This window comes from Macrosteles quadrilineatus, unplaced genomic scaffold (assembly GCF_028750875.1).
Source record: "Macrosteles quadrilineatus isolate MER2022 unplaced genomic scaffold, UCM_ALF_1.0 Scaffold_2__2_contigs__length_208266976, whole genome shotgun sequence".
Lineage (NCBI taxonomy): Eukaryota > Metazoa > Arthropoda > Insecta > Hemiptera > Cicadellidae > Macrosteles > Macrosteles quadrilineatus.
Window position 1 is genome coordinate 17,516,290 of NW_026542595.1, and position 14,876 is coordinate 17,531,165.

The following is a 14,876-nucleotide window of genomic DNA, read 5'->3' on the forward strand; positions in this document are numbered from 1 at the left end:
GATCCCAGGTCTTTCCGTGCCGATTCCCTACGTTAATAGCTTCTTCCCTATATACAATTCGCTAATATACAGTATAAGTGAAAAACATAGAACTTGAGCTCGTGTCGAAAAGAGTTTCTCCGTCTCTGTTCTAGTGGTGAAATATGTAGCCTAGGTACTGTATAAATTGAACTTTTACATGCATATCAACCGGGACCCCCCCCCCCCCCCAATACACGATCCATTTACAACGATAATAAAGTGCATGTTAAAATCCCGGTCTACCTTCCACTCAAAATCCTTATTACGTTCTTAAACATGTCCGATTTGTCACAAATACAAAATATGTAAGATTACTTTTTCTCATTCAGTAAAATATGAAAAACTTAACGTTTCCTGTTTTTATAATGTGTTTATGCTTACTACTTAGATAGTGTTGTAATATTTTCTGTAGTCCTCTTAGAAATTGTACTGTAGTCAAGTGTTTCAAGATAGCTTTCAAATCGGAAGGTTGGCAGTTAAATCCAATGTTCTGCCAGTTGACAAGGCCTATTAAATGTGTCTTCTAACAATAGGTCGAGTCGACAACAGAGATTGGACTTACAAAACTTGAAAACAAACAAATAACATTCACAAAATACCACTTGCATCAAAAGATACCCAATATAACGGGGTTTAGAAATCGCAGTTTAAACGATTGTAAAATGTCAGAGGTTTAGCCGTAACATTGACACAACGCAGTAGGTATTTTTAAACCCATTCCATTAAATATTTTTTTTGCCTGACGACGCAGCCAAATTTTCCATAACTTTTCACTAACATATATGCGAGTTATGTGTTTTTATCCACGCAGACCTTGAGTCTTAATTTGGTGTCATCTCAACTCAAAGATAAAACACTCTTGAAAGTGAGAACTACATAGTCGACGATTCTGATCCAAACAATGCACGAAATTAAAAGTAAATAACAGACATAAGTAGGGACGAGTTGGAAAGTGACAAGTGCGCTCGCTGTACATTCCATACGACGCGACCTCTATACAGTACTGGTTTGGTTTGGCGCTGGTATATCAACTCATTCATACCACCACCACCTACACATTGTTATAGTTACCGGCTCAGACACGGACGTCTAAAATAATGTCACACTAAATACAAACATATTTAAGACATTCAACTTGGTCTACTCATATGTTCATTGCCTTTCTACCTTGATCAAACTTGTTAGAGTTACTGTAATAATTCTCTGAGCACTTGATTTATGATTGTGCAATGTGCATCCATTGTGTACGTTATAGAGTGCATCGTAGAGCCGAATGACGCAATGTTAGCTAGGATATTCTAGTTTGATGACGCACACCATGCAAGCTAATTTTACAAATCCGCCTCAGAATGTTAAGAATTCTCTTACGTTACAAGATTTAAAAAGTACAGCATCATTGTTACTAAGACGTTTAATTTGGGTGTCGTGCTATTCAACAATAAATTATATTATAATTACGGTATACCTCTTATATTGTAGTGATGAAAAACAATCCTCCAAACAACATTTAAAGAATTCTCACGATTTTTACCTTGTGAATTCCACTTTCGGTCATTAATACTACTTACAATACACAGTGATGTACTAAGCACAAAACGACCAGTAAAAAAAATAGTACATACAAATTTATGCAGAATTCTCTTTTGTTTCAGCAGTTTCCTACAATAAGAAACAAAAACCGAGATTTTAAAACAAGCCAGTCTAAATTAAAAACGTTTGTCACTTAATATTTATTCCTGATTTCCTTAGAAGTATAATAGTTTGCAATATTGTCCGTTTATTTTAATGTCTACAAATAAAACTTGAGATGGTTTTAAGAAACTTTAATGGTATATTTGCACACAATACACCAGACAATACTAAAATCTGATGTCAAACATAATGTAAAGGTGGATTTCATTTTAATTTTATAAACTGGAGATCAAAATATTTGCTCATATTTAACACTGAGATGAATTCATAAAGTAGGATTGTTAAATTGAAGGTTACAGACAATCAAATAAAAAAATGCAGCTGTAATTTTTCTGGTGATATATATAACTAAATGTTAAGCCATAATAATATAGCATTTTAGAGAGTAAAACAGTATTTGAACCAAAATTAAGTAGCGTAGCCTAAACAAAACTTTAATATCGTTCTGTAAAATTATTGTCAACAAATTAAAAAAGAAAGAAGCACCGATATTAATAAGAATGTTAACATTTCTCAAACCAACGTTCTAGAATAACCTAGCCTGTTGACATTCTTTAGTCAACTCGTAGTTTAAAACAATAATAAAATGTAAATAACATCGCCAAATAACCGACCATGACCTAAAAGCAGGAGCCAAGTGGGCCTGTAAATATTGGGTAGATTTATCAGTTCTATCTTGGTCCAGGCAACTGTCGCGCTGGACTGAACTGCTTGGGAATATCCAGTTAGACCTTGGGACTTTGGCATAGCTTCCCACTAGAGCAACTGTTAGACCCACAAGTTGTTTACCATTATGTGTCGGTCATTATGATATAATCTGAAAATACGTTGTATTAAATAAACGATAAAGCAAAAATGATCATTCATTAAACTAGCTGTTGCCCACAGGCTTCACCTAGTTTGACTTCAAATGTATTAATAAAACTATTGATTGGTTAATTAACCTGAAATAAACAAAACAGAATACAGCAATACCTTATTAATATGCTTCAGTATCTAATAATAGTCAATGGTAAAACAAACAAATAATCACACCTGATTTTAATAAGGTAATAAACTGAAATAATAACAAATAAATAGGCCTAGCCTAAGTACAGCTGAGGTATTTTTTACTTTAGGTAAATGGAAAGTTCCCTTTAGAAAGGAATTACAACCTAAAAGGGCAATTCATGAAATAATGAATAGTTTTGAGCAAGGTTTCTGGTCATGACGAACATTTTAAGTATATGGTTTATGGGAGTGTGACTTGTAGTTTTCTCAAAAGCTCATGGGTACTTTAGGATTTATATATGGACTAGCAACAAAGTCCATTGTGGTTAAATATAACAGTCTCTATTAAAATAATGGTTATGAATTCCATACACCACTTTACTCCAAAATATTAATGGTAGGTACAGATTAAGCACATAACATTAGTGTCCTACAATGCTTTCACGCCTGTTATTATGTACGTACACAGCTTTATACGTAAAATACCCCCGCCGCAGCAAACCTGCAGAATAAGCAAATTTCCATTTGCCTGATTTGGATTTACACTAAAATGTCTCCTTAAAAATATCACAATTATTCCCTACTTAAATAACATGGTACTTAGGTTTGCTGCAACAAGGAGGGTAAAAAGGTGTTTTTTTTATGTTAATAGTTTAGTATGAAAGGAATCCATTTTCCAAATTTGATCAAAATATGATCATAAACAAGCAAACTACAACAGTTTACTTATTCTCCATAAGAATAACATGAGAATTTTAAATGTACAGTTTTTTGGAATTTTCTCCGTAACCATTAGACGCATAATAACGCTTCAATATACTAAATTATTTGTTGTTTTAAGCTCTACAAAATGTTTTGGAAAGAAAATGCTAAGTTTTTAGAGTCAAAAATGGGAAAAACCAATTTTTTGCACATTTTTTTGCTTACCATGAGTACTACGGTAATAGCTTATTCCCTATACTATAAAACGCCTTAAAGTGCTATGAATTATTGTTGCGGCAATTATTTAGCATGACCACTTTCATTCTGAATGATTTAAGACTAAAACCACTAAAATCGGTGACACTGGTGTCACTCAATAAAGATTTTTGTATTTTTACGATACTTAGGCCCTTTCTAGCCCTTTACTGGGTGAAGCAAGCGGAGGAAGTGAGGGGAACTTTCAGAAAATACTTACCTAATGACATACTAACACCACACCAAAAATCAGCTAGTTATTAATTTGTTCTATTTTTTTTTCCTAAAGTGCCTGGGCTATCAGCCGTTCAGGAGTGGCGTTGTAGTATAAGGCGGTGTAGTATAAGAGCTTCGCTTCGCCCCACTCAATTCAGCTATTTGTAATTGGATCTTTATGATCTTGGTGTTGTTAAATAGGAACTTTTAAATGCTAAATTATAGTGTTCTTGGCATTCTTCATAAAATTAGCCACTTTTGGTAATTTCAGTTTTAAAAATTAAACTGGCCGTCATTTTGAAACCGAAAGATATTTTTTAATGATAATTTCCGGCGTTTACTTACGAAACACCATGTATACCAATTACGATACTAAATGGTCTGAATATAATGATATTGCGCGTTACATTATTCTTGACAAATCACAGTACAGTTACGATTTTTTATTGCAACTTACTCAAACAAGAGATTAAAAACTTTTTTACGCCAGAATGATGTAGCATGACGTACTTGTATTGTACACACACGCTCACAGCTATATTTAGGACCGCGCCAGCCGCACATGTCATTTGGCATAAACATTTAACAGTTCTCACAACCGAGATGAAGGAAGTGAGATATAAATGTTATTAGATAAAATTTTCAGTATTCATTTATACAATAATAACTATAAATACCCCACCCCCGCAATCCTGCAGACAAAGCGAATTTCCACTTACTTGGCTGGACTTTCACTAAAATGTTCCCTTTAAATGTCACATTTTTGCTGCTACAGGGAGGGTAAAAAGTTTGTTAGTTTAGTAAAATGTTAATAGCTTAGTCTAACATAAATACACTTCCCAAGTTTGATCAAAATATATCCATAAACTACAACAATTTACTTTATTCTCCATAAGAATAACATGGGAATTTAAAATAATTTTAAATTTTTACTTTCTCCCCCTATAATATAAGTATTCTTTTCGTAAAAATTTTCGAGTTTGAGATTTAAATGGATATATCCTTTTTGGGTCCCCCTGAACCCAAAAAATTGGTTTTCTAAGTTATTAAAGTCCCCATGTGTTTGATAGACTATAAATGGGAGACGGACAACGGCCCAGATATTTGTTCACCAGAGGAGGGGTGGGGAATCGAGAATTCTGAATCCCAGCGGAGGCGTTAACTTTTTGTCAAAGATTTCGCTTAAAATGCGATTACTTCTTAACTGTAGATATTTTGTTAGAATTTAAGGCATTTATAATTTTACTAGTGTCCCTGTTGCTCGAATTCGAGCAATTGCTAAGTATTACAGGCGTTATTTTAAAACGAATTTCAACCAAGTCAGCAAGTTTGTAGCAAACTGTTAAATTAGCAAACTTATTGACTGTTTACAACCTATGCTCTTCTTCTCACTTTTGATTTCTGACAACAGCTGGAGTTTCATAACAATTTTTGTTTCCAATGTTAATCTTATGGAGAAATACGAAACTTTGAAGGGCTCCATGGCCTCACTCTCTCATTATTTACCTACAAAGAAAGTTTCCTGCACAACTTCACGTTACCCTCTTTCCAATGACACCAAAAACATGTCAATTGGTTCAGTAGTTTCGGAGGAGTAATTGTCACAAAAAACCTGCTTGCGTATTAAATAAGTACGAGAGGTCGTCCAGTGGTCGAAACTCGACCAAAAATATGTAATGTACTCACTTCTCTATTTTCACCCCACACTGTAAATAAAACATGTGATTGGAGTTTCTTCCATTTGTTTTGATTTTCTGTTTATATTTCGTTGTTATTTCGTCACCAGCATGGCAACGCATAAAATCCATGTTAATTTTTTCAAATTTTCAATCTCATTTTTTGTGCTTATCTTTGAGCCTATTTAAATTTATAAAGGGATTCTGCACACCTACAGGAAAATTGCTTTCTAACGGTATGCGCAGATTTACCCCACGATGCACACAAGCTGAGAAAAAAGGTTTTAAAGAAACATGCTTGCCTATTAATATATAGATAGATAGATAGATGATCAGAACTGTTTATCGATTAGTATGCCTAAACCTTTATTAGATTTTTTCATAATCAGCAAGTTTGGTTGGTTTGGTTGAGTTATGACTCTTTAATTTCATAATTTTATAATTTATAGTTTAATAATTTCTATATCCGGCCAGGGAGTAAAATTCCGGGGGTAAAAATCCGGCCCGTACATCTTCAGTTGTCTAAACGCTAGTTATATGGACAGGGGGTAAAATTCCGGTTTTTATTGATAATCTAATTAATCACGCTCTGTCTATTTTCATTAGACTTCAAAATCCGCGGGGGTTAAATTACGCCCGCGAGCAAACTTTTGAGAGCTCAGGTTAATACGTCAGCGTCATAGTGACGTCAGCTTTGCCAAGGGGGTAAAATTCCGGCGACCCTTTCCTACACCCACAGTAGATATACTAGCTGCTGTATCTGTGCTTTACAACTTAGAAGACACTGAAGAGAAAATATTGATATTTAAATCTGTTGTATTAAATAGTTACACATCCACCGTCGATTTCAGGAAAAAAATTCACTGGACCTCTTAGTTTGAAAAAATACATTTCTTTCAAGCTAGGCTAACTTAGCCTATAAGACTTCCAAGTAAAAATTATATGAGGCTCTGATGCATGTATGAAAATACTGTAACATACGATTTAATTTTCAAACATTACGCCTACTTAAAAGTTTAGTTAGTAAAAAAACGTACATATTTAAAGTTGATAGGTAAAAAAAGAATTGCACAACATAGGGTACTGTATTAAAGCAAAACACAATTTATAATTATTTCACAAAAATAGATAGGCCTATGTTGTACCCTACTTACTGAACTTTTGTCAGGAATCACCTGCAGCTCATTATGAAAATATCACATTAAGCAAAAATAAAATGACGGAAAACTTGTATTACTTTTTTTAAGAAAGCCATCCCCTATTATCTTAAAAATCAGGGCACAAATTTTATCAATTTGTATGATACTACACAAATTATAATAATAAGAATATTAAGTAATAATAAGTAATAATAAATACCCCTGCCACAGAAAACCTGCAGACTACGCGAATTTCAACTTGTCTGATTACATTTTCACAAAAATATTTCCATAAATACGACTTATTTATTCCCAATTTAATAACATTAGATTGAACGAGTGCTTAGGTTTGCTGCTACGGGGAAGGTAAAAGTGTGTTTTGACCATACGTTAAATAGCATAGGATTCATGGCAACCCATAAGGCTAATGCTAAAAACATTACAGTATGTTGGTTTTAAATTGTACAGACATTATCTAATTGCAATTTGTATGCTTAATACACCATTTGTCAAAATAACCCTGAAAAGTTTGGATTAAATATGTTCGTCCGTTATTGAGTTAATTTATTACATAGTTTGCTTAAGGTCCGGTCTCAAAGAGCTTCGCTCGCTCCGCTCAATCAAGATGATGAAGTGCAGCAAACGTCAGCAAATAATGGATTGACCGTCGTTCATCTGAATTGGTTAGCAACTTATGCATTGACAGGCAACAATGAGTGTGAAGCGCCAACTTTTTAATACAAAAAGAAACACGTCCGCCTGTAACATCCGGTTATGTTTATTATGTTGTGTTACCTTTTTTTCAATAATAATTAATTGTTTTAAATCAATCTGTTCCTATTATACTTGTGCCATTTTTTTGTTTAGCTAAATTTAGTCTTAACCTTTTTGTAAGAACGGAATTCATATTGAAAAGTATTTTTTTTTAGGGGATGAGGTAAAATTTGTTTTCACCACACTATGATGTTTTTGGCTGTATTACATACGTTAATTGGTGGCTGAAAGTTACGTTTTGCTGGCCATGCCAGCTGTCGCCAATTTGGGGACCGAGCAGGTTTTTACAGGCCGGGGCCGCAAAATCAGCTGTCCGCTTACTTACTTAGAACATGAATGCGTTTTAAATACACAATCAAAATCCATACCATTGCAATATAGAATTGTGTTATTGTCACCGTTGCCTAGCAACTATTTCTTTATATTTTTGCTGATTCCTCAAATTATTTCTAAAGTTGTAGTTGTGTTGACGATCAGTGTGCATTATTATAGTGGTGAATAGTGGTAATAGGGTATAGTGTGGTGAAAAATAGCGTTCGTACCACGGACCGAAATGGTTTTGCAGCTCTCGATCGTTTAAGTTCTCGACTTCGTCTCGAACTTAAAAACTATCTCGAGCCGGCAAAACCTCATTTTCGGCCCTTGGTACGAAATATACTATTGCGCACACTGAGGGGGTCAATGTTCTTTCAATGGTGCTGGACCCCACGGGCTCAATGTCTCCGGACTACCGGATAAAAAACACCTTATCTCCTAGTCCTAGTGCACTAGCCTGGAACTGTTTACCATATAATTTCGGGTTAGGCATTTAACTGTGCCTTTCCTTCTTCTTCCTTTCCTCCTTCTTCCTTTCCTTCTCATTTTCTTCTTATTTTTCCAAAAGCTAAGGCCGATCATGATTGACCTTCTAAGCCCGAAGTATGGCCACGACGAACTGCTTGACACAGTTGCAGGTGCCTTCTCCCTGGAACATAGCCCCAACGATTAAAATGTAATTCCAGGCCAGTACAGAGTGTCCCAGCTGGTGGTTTTCCCCACCGATCCACCCATAGTCGGATGCTGGGAATGAGCCTGGCGGTCCATTTGCGCTGCCAGCGATTAAAACTGCGGTCGCGCTCTTCTTTAGCAGTAGTCACTCTACCAACTTCAGGTCTCCTGCGGATATCACCTCTACCTCCCTCGCGAGATGGAAGAGGAGGAATGCCACCGGCTCTGAGACGGTTTGGTAGGCATATACTAACTGTTGTACCCGTGCTTTGCAACGGGAAGAGGACACGAAATGTAAAAAATGTGTATCTTTACATCTGTTGTATAAATTAGCTACACATCCGCCAAAGCTTTTAGTAAAAAAAATTAACCTTAATGGCCTTTATAGAAAAGTGTGTGGCTTTTAAATCTGGCAAGTAATGGAAACCATAATTTTGTCATCTCCCTTATTTACATATATTTTTTTTTTATTTTTCAAATTTCAATCTTGAAGTTTCAAAACTTCTAATTAATGAATTTGAATGAACAATTTTGTATGTCAATCTTCTTCAAATTAAATCACAAATCCTTCCAATTTTTTCCTTTTTTATTTGTAAACAATCTGTTCTATAAATATGTTTTAACAATAAGTAAATGCATGCAATACACCAAACTTACTTACTTTTGAGCATTAAAAATAGCTGTTAAGAAGTTCCACTAGCTATTTGCTACTTGCACAACATTAAATTGGTTTTACCCATCGAAATTTGCATGCTATTTATAGTTTATGTGATCTCAACCACACCTTAAAATAGCATTTAATAAAGAAATAAGACCCCATAACATACATTTTAATTTTTTAATTAATAAGCCAAATTATCTTTAAAAAATGTATATATATTTTTTAAATATATATAAAATATATATATTTTTTAATATAAATATTTTTTATTTTAAAATATGTAAAATACATTTTCTTAATAACGTTTTACATGATTTTATAATTTAATTATTTTAAGTTAGATTTTATTCGTCTTATAAATTATAAAACCCTTAGGTTTAGCAGCTAGTACATTTATGGTTCCAGTGTCAGCTACTGGGACAATTGACAGTCAGCTACTGGTACAAGCACTTTTTTCACTGTCAGCCACTGGAACACGTACAAAGGTTGAATTAAGTTTAAAAATGTTATAAAATATATTTAAAAAGCCCTTTTTGTATGACAAATTTGAAAACTACACTAAATTTAGAATCATATAAAATCCGTAATATCTCTTTAGTTCCTATTTATTCAAAACCACAGATTATTAAGTGCGTACAGTATAGTTTCTTATACTGTCAGCTACTGGTGCGTTTACCTTATATTAGGACAACAGCTGTTTCGGTTTGCCGGGAGAGCGTTGTTGCGGCCTAGAGGACATGCGAGAGGGATTCACTTCTGAAGTTATCTAAACTGGGAGGGATCAACATTCCTTTATCATTTGGCTTCTAATCATTAAGGGGCCAGTACCGAAGGAATTAGCTGTTTACTTGCAATTTTGATTTTTTTACAGAAAGCTTGCACAACTTCTCACCCAAACTTATAAACCTAGCTTATAATGGAAAATCGTTCACATCATTACACATACCTGCCTTTAACTACTCACCATGGAGCAAGGGTTTCGTGGTTCAGTAATATAATTGATGATTTATATTTGGTTCAGTGCTACATGATCCGGTCAGTCAATATTCCATTATATTTTCTTAATCCGATAAAATTTAAGCTTAAATGACTTGTCATAAGTACATTTTTTAAAATTTAGTAGCGATTGAAAGGAAAGGTAAATGGATAGCTTAACAATTGTTGATTAAGGTCTACCTTAGATTAAAGGACTATCCAAACTGTCTACTCCTTTAATCTATGCCTATACTAACAGTAGGATTAACTTTTTTTTACCCTGCCTCATCACTTGCCTACTATAACCTATTATTGTCTCTCCGAGTAAACAAACCCCCCTAGTTCCCTCGTTGACCACTTGTGTATGTTTTATGCATTCAGTGCGGTGAAGAGCTTAATATGAGGAGTTGCGCGGTCAGATCGGCGACAATCAATACCACACTGTGACGTCATGGGTACTGCGCGTGTTGCGTGTTGAAGCGACGTGAGAACAGCACTCCAGCCACGGTAGCGACAACAGCCGTTGGCGGCGAGGAGGATGACAATTAGTTGGTAAAGGTAAGTACAAAACACAACCTTATATTATCATATCCGCAGAAGCCAGAGACATAACATTACATTTGTGAAAGAGACAAACATAGGGCTCAGATATGATTTAATAATACTACAATCCCACTGCTTAAACTAAGCAAAAAATTCAATTTTTTAACCTCTATTATTCAAGTAACCGCTAGTTTGCTATTTTATTTGCTTAATCTGACCAAATTATTTTTTTATTTTGCTCTTGTAAAAAGTAATCATATTTTTTGGACATAAACTTAAAAACATATTCATCCCTAACTTAAAAATACATTACGTAAAAGAATTTTCCCAGAACCAAATGTTAGGGCATTATAATATAAAAAAATAATAATAAATAATTAAAAAACTTTGATACAGGAATAAAATATTTCTTTTGTTAGGTAGTCCTAAAGATTTCATCATAAAGATATCATCAGGCAAAGAATTTATTATGAACAAAACTCTCTCCTTCACTTAATACACTTACGTTTTAACAACATATCTGTAAATTGGATAGACTAGTTTTACAGCATATAGCTTACTTATTTTGTTTGCAATAGACCACCTCCTCAACAGCCTGACATAAGAGATCACCTGCTGTTTCTGTTAACCTTCCGGGAATACTGTAACCATGATGTATGCTTGCTAAATATATATTATTCTCTTAAAATCATGTTACAAAAGGGAAAATTCGGATGATGACCATTGATCAAATAACAGGGAACAGAGAAAGTGGTACCTACTGTATTGCAGGCCATTTGTAAACTACCACTGATCGAATGCGTACAGTATTGTTCAGTACCTACTTATAAACAGTCCTACAATATCTCTTTAAAACTCTTTGATTTCAAGATGTTAATATTAATTTATTACTAGATGTTTTATTATTGATAATGTTTATATTTCACTAGCTGTACCCGCGGGCTTCGCCCCGTTTAACTTCATAAGTATTCGCATGGCTCATTCACGTCCTGGTTGAAGTTCGTTCGCTACGCTCACTCACCTTTAGGTCGGAGCTCGTTCGCTGCGCTCACTTGCCTTCAGGTTAGCTCGTTCACTACGCTAACTCGCCTCCAGGTTGAAGTTCGTTCGCTACGCTCACTCACCTTTTGGTTGGAAATTAGCTGTTGTCATAAATAAAAAAAAAAATAGTAGTGCTGCACCCTGTTGGTAATCCTTGTAACTTTAATGCTATTGAACATCATAGAACAGAACCAACTTTATTAATTGAAACAGCTGTTAAGATTCATTAATTACTTTTAAATATGGAAAATCATAAGATTAACATGGGGAACTACAGAGCCACTGGGGCGGAGCCCGAAAGGGTTATTGAGATAAGAATATGCTTTAATGTTAATCGGGAATGTGAGCTATCATCATTCCAAATTTCAGCCCAATCCGTCCAGTAGTTTATGCGTGATTGAGCAACACACACACAAACATACACACAAACATACACACAAACTCACAAACTTTCTGATTTATAATATTAGTAAGAAGATTCGATATTATGTTTCTTTCATTAAATGCATTTCTACTTTTTTAATCCTCAATTATTTTTACCTATAAAATTCAGTCCACTTTATTACACACAAGTATTTTACAGATGTTATTTATCTAATCTAAAAAAATATATTTATCTTATGTGATTGGGAATTTAAACAACTATATGAATCAGAAGTTTTGAATAACAATGTATTCTCAATTAAATAGTACTAGTTAGCCGCCCGTGCTCCGCCACGGGAATATTGTCAAATCAAATTAAAATCATGTTTATTTGAGTAAGTAAATACATTGTTACAATACTTTGCCAGTAAAAATTTCATAGTTATGCAATGATATAAATAAATAAAATAATATACTAACGTAGTCATTAAATATGAAATGCCTCTCACACAGGCTACTACCCGTGCGTGAGAGATTTCCGCTATCAGGAAATAATAATATTACAAATTGAAGAAAAAAAAAATAGATAAAATAAAAGACATAATAATTAACAAATACTGTTAATCTTTGTATTTTATTTAGGGACTGCTTTTTATGAAGTAGAACGGATAGTTGGGCCTGTATAAACTATTTATGTTAATCAAACCAATATATTAGTTTAGCCAAATGAATTTTTTAAATTAACTCGAGTTACATTTGAAAAATAAATGGTGTATGAACTGCACATATTGATAACCTAATAAGCTACTTATGCTATGGAGATAATTTGTTAATGTACCTATATTCCTACATTCATTGTTTTCTTGTTCATTACATTCGTTGGAATAAAGATAGTAATTTAAATCACGCATCAGCAGTTGGCCGTATTTCACGGATCTTTGACCCATTCGGTGAGTAACAGCTGCGTATACGTCGTATAGGCTATAATATAAAGTTGGGCATACTTTGGTTCAATGTTAGAGGGTAACGAATCCGATGGTAAACGGAGCCCCGGATCTTAAAATTATATAGACTACCAGAATGATGATTCATCTAAGTGAGACTTATAAACTCACCATTGCAAATGCTGCAAATGCAGAGTTGTAAGATCTTATATAATTCAAATAGTTTTTTTTTGTGACAACATAAGGAGAAAATACTTGTGACGTGTCCCTGTTAGTCTGTTCTGACTCTAAATTCATAGATTTGCAGTAGTAATAAATCCAATCTAACGACCCCAATTTAAAAGAGTTGGCGTTTTTTTAGGAACTTCTAGAGCAGATTTAACACCATCACTGTTATTTACTTTTTAGTTCCGTGGTTCTCCAAGTTTTTTTCGTTCTGGTTGTCTCTTTACGCACAGTTTCCACCTTTTCTTTTTCTTGTTGTACTTTTCACACCCTGGGGATTATTAAAAAGTTGTATAACACTGTAATGACCCGAGTCAAATTTGCCTTTAAACATCAAATCACACACTTTTTTCGCCAGTACCGAAATCGTAAGTCACAGTTTCTCAAGCAACTTCCCTGTGTGCCTACTGGAAAAAAAATAGTTAGGGTATAGTTCACTGATAAATTTTAGTTCTACATATCCAGAATACTCGCCATCTCGAGAAGGTAAAGATCAGGTGAGGTTCAGTGTACTACTGAACGTCAAACACTGATCTTAAGTAAGATTCATCATCACCTACGATAAAATGTTTGTATGTTTCCCACTCATTAGCAATTATCTGCACAACTTGCAAGTGGATTTCCCCATGATTTTTCTGGTGGGATAAATGATTTTGATCGGAACAAACAGTTTCCGTCCCATACTTTCGGTATTATTTCGCGTTCCATCCATACCCTAACTCAAACTCAATTACCACTTTCCTTTGGATCATTTTGCATGAAAAGTAACACATATTTCGAAAATACAAATTATATTATAGTTACACGTATTCGTAATCGCCATCTCCAGAAGGTAAAGTTTGGTACTTCTTAACGCCAAACACTTACCTTGAGTAATATTGATCACTTATGATAAAATGTTTGTATGTTTCCCACATATTAGCAATTTTCTACACAATCTGCAAGCGGATTTCACTATGATTGTTCTGGTGGCCGTAGGAAATAAATTATATTGATCGGAATAAACAGTTTTCCTCCCCTACTTTGGGTATCATTTCATGTTCCATGCTCAAACCTAAAATCAATTAGCACTTTCCTTCAAATCAGTTAGCAGGAAAACTAATACAGTATACGAAAATACAAATTTTACACCAAAACATAGGCTACAAATATTGTTTAAATAACATATTTTGGTATAATAAGTTAACAAATACATTTTTCCTTGATCGAAATCGTGTCTGTTTTTAACAGGAACTTCCAGATTAATAATTACATACCGAAAGTGAGGTTATAAAAATAATTACAAATGTCTGACAAACATTAAACAGCTGACAAATCATGTATAAACTGTGTATTATAATCTTCAATAAGAATTGTATTGACTCGACCTTTGAAGGGCTGTAGTGCTTAGCCCTTAGAAAAAAACGTAAATTCTAAGGAAGTTCGGCAAATCTATGCATTACATCCTTTAATTTGAGACATACACCTTGTAGATCGGTCCAGTAATAACTGAGAAAACAGTGTTACAACTGTGTATTAATATATTAATCTATATAATATATTAATACTAATTATTAATACTAATTAATATATTATCTATATAATAATATATAGATTATCTAAATAGGTTATTATGAACATGCGGTCTTACTATTTACTTTAAACAGTGCTACTAAACCTATTGAATTACTAT

General features: G+C 33.9%; 1 protein-coding gene across 1 annotated transcript in view; it reads left to right on the top strand.

The window, feature by feature from the left end:
* Nucleotides 1-10,547: 10,547 nt before the first annotated feature.
* Nucleotides 10,548-14,876, top strand: part of LOC128985677 (two pore potassium channel protein sup-9) — a 33,155-nt gene continuing 28,826 nt past the window's right edge. The window contains exon 1 of the mRNA XM_054405448.1: nt 10,548-10,646. The gene's annotated coding sequence lies outside the window, so the exon portion shown is untranslated. The remainder of the gene's footprint in view (nt 10,647-14,876) is intronic.